Raw genomic sequence first — 19,357 nt, 5'->3', positions numbered from 1 at the left:
GAGGGACTACAGGCTTAATCTCAGGTCACTCCCACCCCCAACACAGACATCCAAGAGAAGACACCCAGTAATACCCAGGACTCTAGAAAAGCTTCACATTAAAGAGGTGGATCTTACCAGAATGTGAATCTTCCTAGAACAAAGCAAAGAAAACCCGCACTGGCCAGCTTATATTTCATTCTTACGTGTGAACACATTCCTGGGATGACCACGTAATGAGGACTTAGAGAATCATGGATGTTGATTGTGGAAGATTGTAAAAAAATTAATAAAATAAAAAAATCGAATTGGGAAGATGTTTAAGGGTAAGAACTTACAACTAGTAGGTAAGTTCTGGAGATTAATGCATAGCATAGTAATTGTAGTCAATAATACTGCATTATAAACTTCAACGTTGCTAAGAGACTAGATCTTAACTGTTCTCACCACAAACAAGACACAATAATTATGTAACATAATAGATGAGATAGCTAATTCTACAGTGGTAGTCATGTCTAAATATATAAAAACATCAAACCAGCAAGCAGTACACCTTAAACTTATGCAGTGCTATATGTCAATTTTATCTCATTTTTAAAACAAAACTAATAGTGGAGGAAATAGATGCTTTCAAAACAAAGAGAGCTTGGAAGAATTTCTAATTAGAATACTAAGAAAAAAATTTTTTAATGTGATTTCTTATAAAATTAGAATAAGATGAAGAGAATACTCAAATAATGTGACAGGTCTTTCAAAGATTAAAAATATTATTGTAAGAAGAAAAAGCTTAATTAGAAGACTTAAAAACTAAGTGGCAAAATTTCTCAAGATGTAGAGAAAAAAATTTAGAAAGACAAGGAAGATAATTAGAGGGGAGGAAAAAGATCTACAGGGTCAAACCAGGAGGTGTGATATCAGACTATGGCCAGTTTTAAGAAGAGAATAGAAAAATGAGAGGAAATTATCAAAAAAATAATTTCATAGAACTTAAAAAAGGACAATGATTTTCAGATTTCAAAAAACAAAAAAATGTACAAAAATACTAAGCTAGAGATGGGATTTGGATGATGTAGGACTCTGCAAGACAGGTATTCATGGGGGAAAAATAAAGATTCCAAGCAACAATTAGAATAAATGATGTGATGGAAAGTTTTGAGGGTATTATAACGAACGTTATTCTTTTGTCAATAAGGAAAATGTTGGTGATAAGCAAACAAAAACTACATTAAGGCATCAAAAGAAAGGTAAAGGGAATTAATAGAGCTTACATAGTGATTATCACAGAGAAGGCAATGGTACCCCGCTCCAATACTCTTGCCTGGAAAATCCCATGGACGGAGGAGCCTGGTAGGCTGCAGTCCATGGGGTTGCGAAGAGTCGGACACGACTGAGCGACTTCACTTTCACTTTTCACTTTTATGCACTGGAGGAGGAAATGGCAACCCACTCCAGTGTTCTTGCCTGGAGAATCACAGGGACGGGGGAGCCTGATGGGCTGCCATCTAATGGGGTCACACAGAGTCGGACACGACTGAAGCAACTTAGCAGCAGCAGCAGCAGTGATTATCAAGGTGATAATTGAAAAAGGAACAGCTACTGTTTAAGTTTAGGAAAGTAACAAAGAGTGTAACTGAATTTATCAAACATTCTTAGGAAGAAAACGGAAGCAGGGCAAACCCTCATCTTTCATGGTGGAAAGGTATGAGATTATCATCTAAAATTGAGAAATTGGCCTTAATTTATTTCTAGCTAAACATGGTGGATTAACAACAGGCAATGATTTCCTTTTTCCCAGAGATGCCATTAAAACTGTAACAAAAGAATTTTAAAAAAAAATCTAAGATGACAGACAGGATGGAAGAGTATTCAGGAAGAAAATGACCAAGATTAACTAGATTCAACTGGATTCTACATGTGAACATTAAATCCAGCACCCTAACAGAATATAAGTAGGTAAGGGTCTACCTCCCAATCTCTGGCAGGAATTCAGAGGAAACCTTCTCTAGAAAGATCTAATAGCATCAAAGAAAAGACGTCCACAGTCTGGCATTTCTGGGTCACTCAGCATCATGCTGGTCATTCCCAGTATCATATCTGTGAATGAAGCTGTTCAACCCACATACAGACTCCCTAGTCAGCTTGTTAGTACCTAACTTGTTTTCATTTCTTTCTTTCATATATAATATTTAACACCTTCAAGATTATGTGATGTCTATGTAAATTATAAGGACTTCCCTGGTGGCTCAGTCGTAAAGAATCCACCTGTCAGTGCAGAAGAAGAGGGTTCCATCCCTGGGTCAGAAAGATCCCCTGGAGAAGGAAATGGGAACCATTCCAGTATTCTTGCCTGGAAAATCCCATGAACAGAGGAGTTTGGTGAGCTACAGTCCATGGGGTTCCTAAAGAGACGGACAGGTCTAAGCGACTAAACAACAACAATGTAAATAACAAAGCATAATAAATAAAAACCAAACACTGGTGAAACCTCAAACCCATGGAGAAGCTAAAATTAGAGTTACTGATAAGGTGCAAACAGGGTGAGTTTCTTTTCTGTATCACATCGACTCCTTTCACCCCAGTTTGTCACAATCCTGAATTTTATATTCATCATTCTTATACTTTTTAAAAAATATAGCCTTACCATGTGTTATTTATTTATTTATTTGCTGTATTATATGTTGTTTAGTTTCACTTGGTTTTGGACTTTATATAAAAATTATATTCAAAATTCCGTTTTTAATTGTTCAACCTTATACTGATAAGATATTCTGGAAAAGATCAGAGAGTAAATATTTTATCTTTGTGAGGCATATATGATCTCTGTGGCTCTGTTCAACTTTGCTATTTTAGTAGGAAAACAGCCAGAGCATCATGGTTCTTTCCATCATAAAGCAGTTTTAAGTTTTATATAAACAAATTTAGTAGTTTTTTTTTTAATTGTTAACTTTGTTGTCATGTGAACTTCTTCCACCTTTGTTGTTACTGAAAAAAGTCCATTTTTCTCCTAAGTGTTTACAGTATTTTTAAAATTTAATTCATATAAAAAATTTTTTAAAGAGTCATCTGGAATTAAATTTTAGGTATTCAGTAGTGGTTTAACTTCTCATTTCAAAAAAAGTTATCAACTTTCCAATTGCCTTTTACAGAATAACTTATAATTTCTCCACTTATTGGAAGGACATAGTTATCAGATTATAAAGTATAGTAAGTGTTTGTGCTGTTTACATGTATCTCCTGTATGTCCATGTGTGTATTTGATCTCATTTTTAGAATCTTTGCTTTACTCTAAAAGTGCCATGGATTTTCAGTTACAGTAGCTTTAGAGTAAGTTTGAATAATAGAAAGGCCTGCCTCCAATCTTTTTAAGACTGTCTAACCCACTACTACCCATTTATTCCTTTTTGTGAAATTCTAAGTCTTCTTGGCAACTTTTTCTCTCCTAAAAAAATATGACCTGTGTTTTTATTGTAAATGCATTTCATTTATGTTTCTCTGGGAAAGAGAAGTGTGGTCATCTTTACCATATTGTCTGCCCACCTGGAAAGATATAAATTTCTTGAATTACTCAGATCTTTTATTTTTATAACCAAAGTTAAGCCTTTGGGAGCTATAAACTTTCCTGACAAATTTTTTGAAGCATAAAACCCTGACATCTGGGGAAAATTGCATATACACAAACACAATATTTTGCATAATATTTCTGGAAAGTACATTTTTGAAAGTTCATCCATTAAAATATCTATCCATTAAAAACTGTCTAATACTTTGAAGAATAGTTTTAAAAGGTTTCATTCTTCTTGTGGGTTCTGCCTATTTCACATACTTTTTTTTTTTTTCTGTTCAGCTTTTAGATAATCTTTTTATTGTTTTCCAACATGTCAATGTGTCTTGGTGCTGGTCCCTAGAGCCGGTTCACCTGGGATCGAATCTTGACTCCTCCACTTACTACTAGCTGTGTAAAAAATCACTTAGTTTGATTGTATCTCCATTTTCTATCCTTAATATAGTGATGTTAAAGTTAGTATTCTTCATTTATTTTTAAGCCTTTTTATTTTGTATTGGGGTGTAGCCAATCAACAATGTTGTGATAGTTTTGGGTGAAGAGTGAAGGGGCTCAGCCATATATATGCATAGATCCATTTTCTCCCTAACTCCCCTCCCACCCAGGCTGCCACATAACACTGAGTGGAGTTCCATGTGGTATATGATCGGTAAAGGCAGTATACTTTAGATTAGGTCTTGCAAATACTTATGTGTTATATAAGTGTTAATTAACATTATTAAAAATAGAATATATGTTTAAAATTAGTTAACTATGTCTGGCTACTTTCTCAACTCTCTTTCATTTTTAGCAGTTTTAAAATGTAATCTCTCTTAGATTTCCAGAGCAGTGTACATCATCTGCAAATAGCACTAATTTTATTTCTTCCTTTTCAATATTCATACTTGTTTTTTCTTCTTGCTGCTTTATATTGGCTAAAACTTGCCCCAAAATGTTTTATTCTTATCATAATGGGTATGATGCTGTGTTACACTATAAAATATGGTTGCAACTAATGGGTTTTTATTATGATAAAAGAATATCCTACCATTCCTGGAAAAAATAAAAGATTTTATATTTAGCAATAAATTGAAGCTGTCTTTTAGCAATTACTTCTTTGGCATTTCTTTGGTAATTATAATATTATCCTCCTTAAAATACTAATATGAAGACTACTGTTGGCTGATTTCTAAATGCTGGTCCCAGATTGTCCCCACAGTTACAGTCAGGCACCCTCTAAACCCTGATCTTTTCTGATCCAGTGGCTTTCTGCTTCCATGACTGTCTTGGGACTTCAGAACATTTGCAAGCTAAGAAAGCCAGGTCCATGGTCCTGTCTCTGTAGACACACCTTGAATTTATTTCTCTCTGGGCTTTGCCAGGCAGGAGGAATTTATAATCCATTAATTCCACTGCCTGAATTGTGAGCAACTTGGCTTTGACCTCCCCTTTCCATAGAACAGCAAGAACTTTGCTTCAGTTGCCTCCAATCAGTGCTGAAGTATGTTTATAATACATCATTTTAGAAGGGCAGAGAAAGGGTGAAAACGAGACGTTAGCTGTGTTTCCATCTTTAATCCATCTAAATGTTTATATCTTAACTCACCAATATTTTATTTAAAATTTTGCATCCATATTCATAAGCAAAAGTTGGCTGTAATTTTTTCTTGGTTGATCTTTGTCAGATTTTAATATCAAAGTCCTAAAAAAATTTGGAAGCTTGAAATCATTTTCTATCCTTTAGAACACATTAACTGAAATCAGAATTATCTATTCCTTGAGGTTTGATAGAATTTACCATCTGTACACAGGGAATATTTTAGATAGTTCTTTACAGGTTTTGATCTCTTTCATGATTATTAGTCTCCAGAATTCAGTTTTGTTAATATTATTTTTCATGCCACACTTTAATAAAATATGTAACTCTTTTAATAAAACATGTGGAAACTAGTGGTCACTCATGATCTCCAGATCTTTTCCTGTTAATTCTTCTCTAGCAAGTTGTTTCATATCCCCTGTGATTTATTGGCTTATGAAACTATCTACAGAGAGTTAAATTGTGTTATGGTTTTCATATATTCAACCAAACTTGCCTTATTATTTCTTTTAATTATCCCTACCACCACTTGAAATGCAATTTGCTGAATATTTTTCCCTAAAAGAGACAATGGTAGGGTATATTTAAAGCTGAAGAACTGCATTTACAGCCCATATCAGAGTTGGAATTGACAGTCCTACCGGAATTTCCTTTAAAACAATGCCATGATTTAAGTGAAAGTAGTGACATTAGTTGGCAGTATATTGCTGCTAGATTTGTCAATAATGAAATATAGAACAATAAAAAACACACAAAAGATAAACTGGGTATGAAGTCAAGAAAATGGTTTCGCGACCCTGAGTTCTAAAACTCCTAGTAACTGTCCCATTCTCTCACTTTAAAAATACTTATTTAATAGAATTGAAGCCTAGAGAAGAGCTCAAACAACAAAAAATGAGGAAGTTTTACATTTACCCAGGAAACAAATTGTAAAGCTAAATGATCTGTGTATTCTGGGTTATTTTTTATTTTCATGAGGTGCCAAATTTCTCATTTCAAGTTGGTTCTTTGTTACTCAGATTCCTAGAGTAGAATCGAATTACATTTGTTTGTGGGAGGATTATTAGTTAAGTGTAAAAAAAAATGACTCAAAATATAATTATGATATACAGTACATGTATACATACATGGGCTTCCCTGGTGGGTCAGTGGGTAAAGAATCTGCTTGCAATGCAGGAGACACAGGGTTTGATCCCTGCATCAAGAAGGCATTGCAACCCACTCCAGTAGTCCTGCCTGGAGAATCCCATGGACGGAGGAACTTGGCGGCCTGTGGTCCACAGGGTCACAAAGAGCTGGACACAACTTAAACGACTGAGCGCACATGCACATATACATACATATTTTCAAATTGGACCATCTCCATACTGCACAAAAGAATTGATGAGAATTTCTTTAAGATTTCTCTCTATATATAATCAATGTGCCTTGGGGACGTGATTAAAATAAAAGAGAATTGTCCAGAAAACTGTACCTCTATTTCATTCAGTCAGTTAGAACTATGTTGCAATTCATAAAATGCTCTTTTCCAAAGGTTAGCAATGCATACTGCCACAGAGAGGATCAGACTGGATTAAAGCAAATCTAGACTCCACAATTTGGAGAGAGCTTGTTTGCTGTCTCATGGGAAGGTGCAAGGGGAAGAGAGCATCTTTCTGGATTAGAGAGCTAAGATTTCAAGGAGTAAAGTAAAAAAATATATTAAATTGAAGCTATTCCTACAACTGCAACTTGGGTCTCTTTTGAATGCTCAGGCTGGTAGATGAACAAAAAAGGGAGTCACTGGCCAGGGTAATTCACTACGATTAGCTGGTGCTTCTGTTACACAGGTATGGGACGTGTATCTGGAAATCAGTGGTTTGGTGGGATCCTTTCCTGGTGCTCCCATGCTCAGTGATAATAGTCACCAGAACCAAACCAAGCTATCAAGTGTGCTCAGACCCTGGAGGTGGAGTCTTCTAATCGTCTAGCCATCTAGGAGCAGCTGAAGACTGGCTGGGGATGAGAAAAATCTAGAAGGGGACTGGAACACAGGAGCAAGATGATACATCTTTGGTAGGAGCTGCATGACTGGGAACTAAGGTTTGTCCTGTTGCTGTGTGTGTATTTGTTAGAGATGGTGCCGACTGCCACCTTGAAGAGACAGTGATAAGTTGATGGGAACATAAGCAGATCTGAGCCACCTGAGGGTGAACTAAGGCATTTATGACTTTATGCGCAGCTCTAGAGAACAGTCTTCAGGCTACCAACTGCATCCATCTCCATCACCCTCTGTCCATCTCTGCTTTCCTGCCTCAGGCCTTTTATTTGTTTGAGAAACAGAAGCCTTTTCAGCCCAGATATAGATACAGCTGAGAAATGCAGGGGACTTAGCACTCCTAGAACAGCCCTCAGGTGGTGGGGGGAGTCAGGGAGTGGTGGTAGCTGGTGGGTACCCATCCTGTGGTACCCAGCTGGAAAATTCTGGGAGGCCTCTCACAGGCACACCCTCACCCAAGCACAGTCTCCTGGTTTCTCCTCCTTTATTGAGTTCCTTCTGTTCCTCACTTGTCCTCTTTTTCTTTCTTTTTTGACATGGACCATTTTTAAAGTCTTTTTTAAATTTGTTACAATATTGCTTCTGTTTTATGTGTTTTTTTTTTTTTTTTTTTTTTAAGCCCTGAGGCATGTGGGATCTTAGCTCCTCAATCAAGGATCAAACCTACACCCCCTGCCTTGGAAGGTGAAGTCTTAACCTCTGTATCACCAGGAAAGTCCCTGTCACTTCTCTTCTTATCAACCTCCTGCTTACAAGACCTGTTGTAGAAACCCAAAGTAAGAGATGGGATTTAAACTTTTCTCTTTAAATTATCAATGTTTGCCCCTTTGGAAGTAAATTTTTTATCCCTAGGACATTCATTCTTTAAAAAACTACGAGATTCTCAAACTGTGATTCTAAGTAAATCGGTAGAAGTATTTATTCAAAGAGATCTTATTTTTTTACTTGGCAAACCCATAAGAAAAAGAGATTCTATGGGATGAAAAGACCCAGAAGCTCTGAATGGCACACCACAACCAGACGACATGTGAAATGAAGAGTGTGTCCCCAAATTGCTCATCCTACTCCTTTGCATGAAACTATTGTGACATCCATTCCTTTCTCAAGGCTGCTCTCCTTTGTTTGGGCTCTTCCTCTAGGTTTTGTCTGTAATTTCACTTGTCCTTTCCTCTTTTTGCCACAGCCTCTATGTATTTTCTTATGGTGGTTTAGTTGCTCAGTCATGTCCTACGCTTGCAACCCCAGGGACTGCTGTCTGCCAGTCTCCTCTGTCCATGGGATTTCCCAGGCAAGAACGCTGGAGTGGGTAGCCATTTCCTTCTCCAGGGGATCTTCCCAACCCAGGGATCGAACATGGTCTCCTGTGTTGCAAGAGGATTCTTTACCACTGAGCCACCATGGAAGCCCACGTGTATTTCCATACATTTTCTTTTTTCTCTCTCTTTTATTTTTCTTGACATCTGCCCCTTCTCATTCAGTCTATAAATACTTGTGTCATTTGAGGCTTATTGTAATTCAGATTCCCTCTTAGATTCTTGGAAATTTTTTTTTTCCTTTTCTTTTCATGTTAGTACAACAATTTTTGAGAACTTGTCTCAACTCTCAGATTTCAGAGAGTCTCCCAGATTGCCAAGCCCTATGTCTTATTAGTGGGGACAGCCTAGACAATTTCTGACAAATTAAAATGTCCAAAAATAGATTGAATGTTTTTTAGAATCCTATTAACCTGAAGTATTGAAAACCAATTGCAAACACAGAACTCTATATCACAAGAGTTGAAAGCTTTTATGTCAATTATACCTCAGTAAAGTTAGAGGGGTGCTTCCATGGTGGCTCAGCCGATAAAGTGTCTGCCTGCAATGTGGGAGACCCGGGTTCAATCCCTGGGTTGGGAAGATCCCCTGGAGGAGGAAATGGCAACCCACTCCAGTATTCTTGCCTGAAAACTTTCCATGGACTGAGGAGCCTGGTAGGCTAAAGTCCATAGGGTCGCAAAGAGTTGGATACGACTGAGCAACTTCACTTTCTTTTCCTAAAGCTAGAGGGGATCTGAAAGCAAAAGCATTCCCATGTAAAGATACCACTACAGTTATTTTTACATGGCATCAGAGAACAGAGTGCTGTAAATTCACTGATATGTTCTTGCCTCAAGTTCTTAAGAAATAATCAAGATAGTCTGTGGACAGCTCAGAGCCAGAACTCCATAAATGAAAATACGTGTTGCTCACTGTGGTTTTTCTTTAAAAAATTAATATTTTATCATAAAAAACTTTTAAAAGAGCACATGAAAAGGTTTTGTGGCAAAAGAAGGATTTCAAAGGTGGACATAGAAGGATGCTGGTGCTGCTAAGTCACTTCAGTCGTGTCCGGCTCTGTGCGATCCCATAGACGGCAACCCACCAGGCTCTGCCCTCCCTGGGATTCTCCAGGCAAGAACGCTGGAGTGGGTTGCCATTGCCTTCTCCAGTGCATCAAGGTGAAAAGTGAAAGGGAAGTCGCTCAGTCGTGTCCTACCCTCAGTGATCCCATGGACTGCAGCCTTCCAGACTCCTCCATCCATGGGATTGTCCAGGCAAGAGTACTGGAGTGGGGTGCCATTGCCTTCTCCGACATAGAAGGATAGAAGATGCTAAATATGTGTCAGAAACTAAATATTCTTTCTATGAAAAGTATCTAGAAATGGAATGTGAGAAGAAAGCAAACAGCATCGGAACTTATTTTGACTTTTCATACTCTTTTCTCCTATTTTGTTTAATTCTCCAAGTTTCCACAGGATCTTTCATTTTGAAACAGTAATATTTAAAATTAATTGAATTGAATTTATCTGTTTTTTTTTTAAATTTATTTACATGAAACAGGTCAGCATGAAAACTGAAACAGTTGACTTAAGAACCAGACACTGTATATCCTCATTATTCACCACATATTGGGTTTTGGCTTCTTACCACCTCCACACCATTTCCCACTTGAATAACCAATGTAGCCCACGGTTTACTCCTGCACTCCTCTAAGACTTGACTCTTTGTGGGTTTCCTAAAAAGGGTTTCCTTCCCTTGAATCTATTGCTACCTCCTCTTTTTTTTTTTTTTTTTTTCATGCATTAAATCACCTGAGATATGGCACACTCCCATCAGGAAAAGTGGTTCAATGTGACACTTCTGGGGGTGAGTGTGCAAAATGGAATTTCAGAGAGCAAAGTTGTTTGGCCATGTGGTTCCCTCCCCCAGCAAGTGATGAGGATTTGCCACCAGAGCAGCCAGTGTCCACCATCTTCCAACTGAAGACCCTGCCCTCAGTCCTGGGCTAGTGGTGAGAAGGAGGTTGAATTAAAAGACAAGGTGAATTAGGGACATCCCTGGAGGTCCAGTGGTCAAGAATCTGTCTTGAAATGCAGGAGACACAAGTTCTATCCTTGATCCAGGAACTAAGATCCCACGTACCAGGGAGCAAGGAAACCCTTGTACCAGAACTACTGAGGCCAAGTGCTGCAATGAAAGATCCCGCATGATGCAGTGGAGCTCCACGTGCCTTAACCAAGATCTGATGCAGCCAAATCAAGTAACTAGTTCACTTAAAAAAAAGACAAGGTGAAGTACATGGTAGGAAGGGTGGAAGCTGACATCTCAGTTTAGATGTCCTCTCACTCTGCAGAACGTGTCCTACACGGTGAGTCTCTTTCTGAAGACTTGGCCTCAACAAACACTGACGTATCTCCCAAACACAGTGAACTGTGGAAAAACCCTTGATGTGAATTTACAGAAACAAAGCTGATTGGCTAAATGGGTTGCAGGATCCCACGAAAGACAGAAGAGAAATTGGATCTGATGTGGCAGGAAATGTTTTGTTCTCCAAAACCTGCTCTAGTTAATGAGGTTGCCAGAGTTTCTTAGCATCTGCAATGTGACTGTGTCCTCCTAATCATGAAATGTTGGTATTTCAAGACTCAGGAGTTTGGAAATGGAAGGACATTTTGTGCAATAGGTAGGCACGCTCTGGACATTAATGAGGTCACAGCTGAAGGGTAAAATAGGATTTTTCCAGTTTCTGGATTTATTCAGTATCTTTTGTATCAAGAGAGGAAAATACTTATAGGGGAAAAGCACGCTTTAAAGGGGCTTCCCAGATGGTGCTAGCGGCAAAGAACCCACCTGCCAGTGCAGGAGAGTGAAAGACACCGGTTCAACCCCTGGGATTCCCTGGAGGAGGGCATGGCAATCTGTTTTAGTATTCTTGCCTGGAGAATCCCATGGGCAAAAGTAGCCTGGTGGGCTATAGTCCATGGGGTCGCAAAGAGTTGGATGCTATTGAGGTGACTTAGCATGCACACACACAAGCTTTAAAGAGCCAAATATGTAAAATCCCACACATTTGTTTCCAATTACTTATTACCTAATCCATGTTTAATGCTAAGCCAAATCTGTATTCTGCATTATTTACAATTTAATTAAATGCTCCTTTCTGTTAATTGCATAACTACCTAGCCATTATTCATTACCAGCCTCGCCACCCCTCACCCCCCACCTGCTTTTTTTTTTTGCGTGCTGGCTGTATTCCAGACCATGAGACAAGGCTGAGTGACCATAAGGGCCTTGTGTTCACAAGAGCCCTGCTGTCCCAGGGAGGCGGGGACTGTCTCTCCCCTGCGTTGTTCTCTATGTTCTTTGGTGCCGAGTATCAGTCTGTTAGGTCAGATCGTTTTGTTTAACCATATGTATTTATTTAAAATGAACTTTAGACTTAAATATTGTCCTTGTTGTCAGTGTGACTGCTGGTTCCTTCCAAAATGTAAAGAAAGTTGGTTCCTATGATTTTGTGGTTTGAAAGGAGCCAGACCACACCTTCTCCCTGCCCCCTGCCCTCCAGAAGAATACCAGAGGCTCTGGCATTTTCTGGAGAGTACTGCCAACTCTGAAATGGTATTTCTTTTTTACACCTTTGTCTAAACTCTTTTGACCTGACCTACAGCCCCAGTTCTCCTCCCTTCTCCCTCAGGGGTACTTTTTCTCAGACCACAGAGCTCTCAATGTCAGGGGTCCACGACTCTTCCTGGGTTTTTTCCCTAAAAGAATTCCACAGTCAGAGCAAGCTTATGCTAAAAAGATATGAACAAAACCAAAATCTAACTAAATAAATCTAGTTGATGCTATTAATAACTCAGTTCATTCATTTTTCAATACATTTTTGAATGTTCTGTTTATCTCTATGATACTTATTTTTTTTTTTTTTTTGGTTTTTATCAGGACTTCTACTTTTCTGTTAGAAGAATGAAAATATTTGTAAAGGTGCTGAGAAATTCTGTCAACTTTCCAGTACCTTTGATGGACATAAAGGCAGATTCTAGAGACTATTTCTTACTATCATTTTCTCCTAAGAAATTTAACATAATTCTAAATTGTGTTGGCTAGAAAGTGATACTATAGAATAATGTATTGTTTCCTTTGTGTTTATTACACCAGCAACAAAAAATTATAGTATGCCCTTTGCTTTTGTTAATTTAATTACTTAATAGTAGATGGAATTTTGTTTTCAGCAAGAGAGTTATTGAATGCTAAATAGCTCTATAGAATAGTAGTGATTTAAAAATAAATGATTTGTTCAGATTTTTTAAAGGATAAAAAGCATAAGAAGGAAAGAAATCTTTTATGTAGGCTCAGGCTTCAGTGTTTATGAATATCGAACTTTATTTAGGCCAAGTTAACCCCGAACACATCAACAAATATGCAAAATTACAAATAAATAAGAATTTTTGCTGGAAAATATGTCATATTTATTTAATCTTAGAGCTTTGTTATAAAATTCTGCAAAGTATATTCTGTCAGCCAGCGTAAATGCTTCCCGTTTGTGGCTGGACTTTGACCAGTGACCGTGCAGTAAATGACTTTACAGAGACGTCAATGAGATGGTACTTTTAAAGAAGAGAGACTGTATCTTGGTAATGAATGAAAGGGTTGTGCTTCCGGAATGTGCTAATTTTGGCAAATATTCTTCTAAGGAAACTTTTGAGGGAAATAACTCCCAATGTGGGAGATACTGATTTTTTTTTCTCCCTCAACAAATGATTTTATTGCTGCTACATAAACATGTAAGAATATATTAACATAATGTGTGAGTGCGTGTGTGCTCAGTCATGTCTGACTCTTTGCAACTGCGTGGACTGTAGCCTGCCAGGTCCATGGAATTTCCTAGGCAAGAATGTTGGATTGGGTTGCCATTTCCTTCTCCAGGGGATTTTCCAAACCCAGGGATTGAACCTGCATCTCTTGTGTCTCCTGCATTGGCAGGCAGGTTCTTTACCAGCCTAGCCACCAGTGAAACCCATAGCCATATGAGAAATAGTGAATAACTTGACAGTTCATCTCTTTTTTTTAACTAACACATATTTTAACTAACACATATTCAGTCGTGTCCGACTCTGTGCGACCCCATAGACGGCAGCCCACCAGGTTCCCCCGTCCCCGGGATTCTCCAGGCAAGAACACTGGAGTGGGTTGCCATTTCCTTCTCCAATGCATGAAAGTGAGAAGTGAAAGTGAAGTCGCTCAGTCATGTCCGACTCTTAGTGACCTCATGGACTGCAGCCTACCAGGCTCCTCCATCCATGGGATTTTCCAGGCAAGAGTACTGGAGTGGGGTGCCATAGCCTTCTCTGAACACATATTAAGTTTATAGTAAATCGATCTATAGTATATCACTGTATCTCTGCATTTGTTTACATCATGATTCATGGGAGGGAATGAAAAGAACCCAATTTTCTTATGACACAGTCTCATGAGAAAGATTCTTATTTTTCTTGTGTGATTTTGATTTGCCTCCCAAATGCCGTCAGTTTCTGAAAGGTACAACCTGTCAATCCTAAAGGAAACCAACCCTGAATATTCATTGGAAGGACTGATGCCAAAGCTGAAGCTCCAATACTTTGGCCACTTGATGTGAAGAACTGCCTCACCAGAAAAGACCCTGATGCTGGGAAAGATTGAGGGCAGAAGGAGAAGCGGGCAACAGAGGATGAAATGGCTAGATAGCATCACTAACCAATGGACATGAATTTGAGCAAACTCCAGGAGACAGTGGAGGACAGAGGAGCCTGGTGTGCTGCAGTCCACGGGTCGCAAAAGCTCAGGCATGACTTAGCGACTGAACGATGACATCAGACAACGTTCGTCCAGTATTAGGTAGATACTGCCTGCGTTTTCCCTTGATTGTTGTGCAGAGGTTGTAGAAAGCCAGATTTGTCTCAGGGACATCATTATAAACATAGATTGCAAAGTACAGAGCATGAAGGGCTAGCAGTTCTGTTTCTCATCTTGTGCAGAGGAAGAATAGACCTGAAACACAAATACACCTGGGGTGATCCAGGCAGAAACCCCATCCACAGACTCTTTGCAGCAGGGCTCATTCTTTCTAAGGGCCCTGTAAATTATCGGTCAGAACCATTGCTCATGACCGTTGAATAGCCAGACACACTTAAAAGACCAGCTGCCATCATTAGTAAATAAAAAAGATTGCTTTAGGGTCAAATTCAATTTTGATTGTAAATTGACATTGAACCTCCAGGGCAATGACGCATGGCATTTCTTAAATAGTTGAACATATTTATATGGAGAAAATTATTTTGTCTCTGTACACATATGACCTCCCTGGAGCATCTCTGGTAGACCAGTCAGATCCAAGACCAAGGCAGATTTAACTGGAATGCTTACAAAGAATACGTGGTGACATCATCACACTTAGGGCATCTACTCTGTGCAACTTAGTCTCTCGATTTCATTAAATAACGCTTTTCAAACATTTATTGTCAATGGCTACACTGAAGTATATTAGAGGACACATGAAATATTTTAGTACACAAAGGATGCTGTAGCTCATTTGTAATTTTACTGGGACTTCCTATGGTCTCTGTCAGCTTTTTAACCAAAGGATTCTTTCAGAAGCTCTTTGCCAGCTCATACTATCGCATAGCTCTTTTTTTTTTTTTTTTAATTGGGCTATTTTCTCATTGAAATGCCAGAGGAAATCTTTGTTAGGATCACTTTTTAATATTGTTGTTGTTCAGTAGTTAAGTCATGTCTGACTCTTTGCAATCCCATCAACAGCATACCAGACCTCTCTGTCCTTCACTATCTTGCTTAGATTGCTCAAACGCATGTCCACTGAGTCAATAATGCTATCTAACCATCTCATCCTCTGTCACCCCCCTGCTCCTTTTGCCTTCAATCTGTCCTAGCATCAGGGTGTTTTCCAGTAACTCAGCTCTTCATGTCAGGTGGCCAAAGTATTGGAGCTTCAGCATCAGTCCTTCCAGTGAATGTTTAGGGTTGATTTCCTTTATTATTGACTGGTTTCATCTTCTTGCAGTCCAAGAGAATCTCAAGAGTCTTCTCCAGCACCACAGTTCAAAAGGATAAGTTCTTTAGTACTCAGTCTTGCTTATGGTCCAACTCTCACATCTGTACATGACCACTGAAAAACCATAGCTTTGACAATATGGACCTTTGCTGGCAAAGTGATGTCTCTGCCTTTTAATACTCTGTCTAGGTTTGTCATAGCTTTTTTCCCCTAGGAACAAGCATCTTTTAATTTTATGCACTCAAATTGATTTTCAAACTGTGGTCCATACATAAGGAAACCATCTTGGCCAATATTTTTGTGGGCTCTAACAACCTTTAGGAGCATTTTTGCTTCATTTAGTGCTGTTTGTCAACATACTTCCAGCCATTTGGAGAGTTCTCTGATCATTGGCAGTTGTAAGTGGAGTTGTTTCCAATTTAACATTTTTAATCATGTCGTTGAAAGACTAACTAGGGAGATATGAGACTTCAAGAGCTGAACTTGGTAGTGTAAGTGTTGGCATTTTGTGATCCAATCCAATCAATTTTAATGGATGAAAATACCATTAGAATAAATGCATGGAAGCCACAAAATAAAGTAGCAATGAAATAAATGCTTTGCTTGCCTGTTTAGTCACTCAGTCGTGTCCAACTCCTTGAGACCCTATGAACTGAAGCCAGCCACGCTCCTCTACCCATGGGTTTTTTCAGACAAGAATAATGGAGTGGGTTGCCACTTCCTCCTCCCTCCAGGGGATCTTCCCCACCCAGGGGTCAAACCTTCATCTCCTTCAGCTTCTGCCTTGCCAGTGGATTCCTTGACATAAGCTGCCACAATTCTGAGAACTGGCCTCAAGGAAATGGAACAAACTTCTTTGGAACTAAAAACTGTCAGACTGCATGACTAATTTCAGGATGACTGTCAGAGCTGACCATGCTGTTTCTGCATATAACCTGCTCCCTCAACTTTTTAAAAATGCTTGCCCACTGTTTGTCAGTCGGGGGGGGGGGAGTTGGCCTTTGGAAAAAGACCACCCCCTTACCATGGTTGCCAGCATCCAAAATAAAGCCAACTTTGTGTGTTAGTTACTCCGTCGTGTCTGATTCTTTGTGACCCCATGGTATATATAGCCCACCTGGCTCCTCTGTCCACAGAGTCCTCCAGGTAAGAAAACTGAAGTGTGCGTAGCCATTCCCTTCTTCAGGGAATCTACCTGACCCAAGGATCGAACCTGGGTCTCCTGTATTGTAGGCAGATTTATCATCTGAGCCATCTTTACTTTCCACCATACTTACCTCTTTAATGGCTTTTGAGCATCAAGTAGCCAGACCTGCTTTCAATAACACCTCCCTCCCTTCTTTCCTTCCTTCTTTTCTTCTTTCCTTCCTCTCTTTCTCTTTTCTCTATTTTCTCCATCCCAGTTCAGTTCATTTCAGTTCAGTCACTCAGTCGTGTCTGACTCTTTGTGACACCATGAATTGCAGCACACCAGGCCTCCCTGTCCATCACCAACTCCTGGAGTTCTCTCAAACTCACATCCATTGAGTTGGTGATGCCATCCAGCCATCTCATCCTCTATCGTCCCCTTCTCCTCCTGCCCCCAATTCCTCCCAGCATCAGAGTCTTTTCCAGTGAGTCAACTCTTCGCATGAGGTGGCCAAAGTACTGGAGTTTCAGCTTTAGCATCATTCCTTCCAAAGAACACCCAGGGCAGATCTCCTTTAGAATGGACTGGTTGGATCTCCTTGCAGTCCAACAGACTCTCAGGAGTCTTCTCCAACACCACAGTTCAAAAGCATCAGTTCTTCGGCACTCAGCCTTCTTCACAGTCCAACTCTCACATCCATACATGACCACTGGAAAAACCATACCCTTGACTAGACGAACCTTTGTTGGCAAAGTAATGTCTCTGCTTTTGAATATGCTATCTAGGTTGGTCATAACTTTTCTTCCAAGGAGTAAGCATCTTTTAATTTCATGGTTGCAGTCACCATCTGCAGTGATTTTGGAGCCCCCAAAATAAAGTCTGCCACCGTTTCCACTGTTTCCCCATCTATTTGCCATGAAGTGATGGGACCAGATGCCATGATCTTAGTTTTCTGAATGTTGAGCTTTAAGCCAACTTTTTCACTCTCCTCTTTCACTTTCATCAAGAGGCTTTTTAGTTCGTCTTCACTTTCTGCCATAAGGGTGGTGTCATCTGCATATCTGAGGTTGTTGATATTTCTCCTGGCAATCTTGATTCCAGCTTGTGCTTCTTCCATCCCAACAGAGTATAAATCCGTAGAAAGTGGGAGCTCACTTGGGACAAGGGTAGAGCATCTGAGAGGGTGGGGTCTGAGACGGCAAAGCAAGTCCTGGTGGGGATGATAGTGGGATGCTTGCGGGGGTGGAAGTGGACACATCAAAGGCGGACAAATACCTCCCAAGATCTCCTGGACTCTGAGACTACTTTCTGGGCAACTCAGGCTTTGAAAAGTACTTGACAAGTAGCTTTACAAATGAAGATGTATGCTACAGTATTTTAAACCGCACTTCAGGGTCCGGGCTAACTATTGTTCAGATTGAAGACAGAACAGGCTGGACTACATTGCCGCAGGGACAATATGTCCCACTCACCAGGCAGAACTAAACCACCCCTGACAGAGGCTCAGCTTTAATCTCTCCTTCAACTAAAGAGCAATTTTACTCTTCCTTGAGAATGCACAAGTTCTACAGAATGGGAACTTCAGAAGTACTTTACCTTGAAGTCATCCTCAGTATTACCTTAATTGCCCTCTTTATTTTGTCATTTAGACTGGGAGGCATTTCCAATTCCTGTTGTGCATGCAGGATGATAAAGTAAATAGCTCTCATTAAGAGCTTATCTGGTTTTTATTCCTACTACTAAATGTTCTTCTGTCATTATATATATTCCTGGAAAGATATATAGGAATGAGATTGAATTCAAAGGATAAAAATATATTTAGTATCTTAAAAGATGTGCTGTGCGTGTGTGCTTAGTCACTCAGTCGTGCATGACTCTCTGTCACCCCATGGACTGTAGCCTGCAAGGCTCCTCTGTCCATGGAATTTTCCAGGCAAGAATATTGGAGTGGGTTGCCATGCCCTCAGAATATGAATTTAAGACAGGTTCTAGATTTCAATTTTTTTAATTCAAGAATAATCTTAGTTAATTGGCATTCTTACAAGAAAGTTGAGTACTTCTTAGAAAACTTTTTCTTCAGTCTTTTTTTCTACTACTTAGTGTTTCTACATTCTTTTATTGTAAAAGATTTGTGCATACACAAAAATAGAGTTAATAATATAATCAGGTCAAAACCCAGCTTCAACAATGATCAATATTTGGCTATTTTTCTTTCATCCATATTTCCTCTTTTAATATTTTCCTCCACATTCTTATTGTTTTAAAGCAAATTTTAGAATTGTGTATTTTCTCTTGTAAATATGTAAGCATGTATCTTGAAGAGAAAATCATTTTTTAACACTACCAGAATATCATTATGATAGATTAAAATTTTATTTTTTAAAGCAAATTGAAGAAATCATGTAATTCTAAACACATCTATATATATTCTAAAAGATAGGACTGTAAAAAGCAAAACTATCACACCTAAAAATAACAGTAATTTAAAAATAACTTTTAAGTTCAGTTCAGCATTAAACATTTTTTTAATTGTCTCATAACAGACTTTCTTTTAATAGTTACTTTGTTCAAATGAAGTTCTAAAGATGCAATGGCATTTGGTTGGTAGGTTTTGTAGGTCTGTCCCAGTTCTTGAACCCCACATCCAGTTTTTCTGTTCAAACATACAGATCATTTTCTCAGTAAAATTTCTCATTCTCTGTCCTTGGTTGACCGCAGACTTTTACT

The sequence above is a fragment of the Bos taurus genome, chromosome 14 (assembly GCF_002263795.3).
Source record: "Bos taurus isolate L1 Dominette 01449 registration number 42190680 breed Hereford chromosome 14, ARS-UCD2.0, whole genome shotgun sequence".
NCBI lineage: Eukaryota > Metazoa > Chordata > Mammalia > Artiodactyla > Bovidae > Bos > Bos taurus.
Note: the sequence above shows the minus strand (reverse complement) of the source record.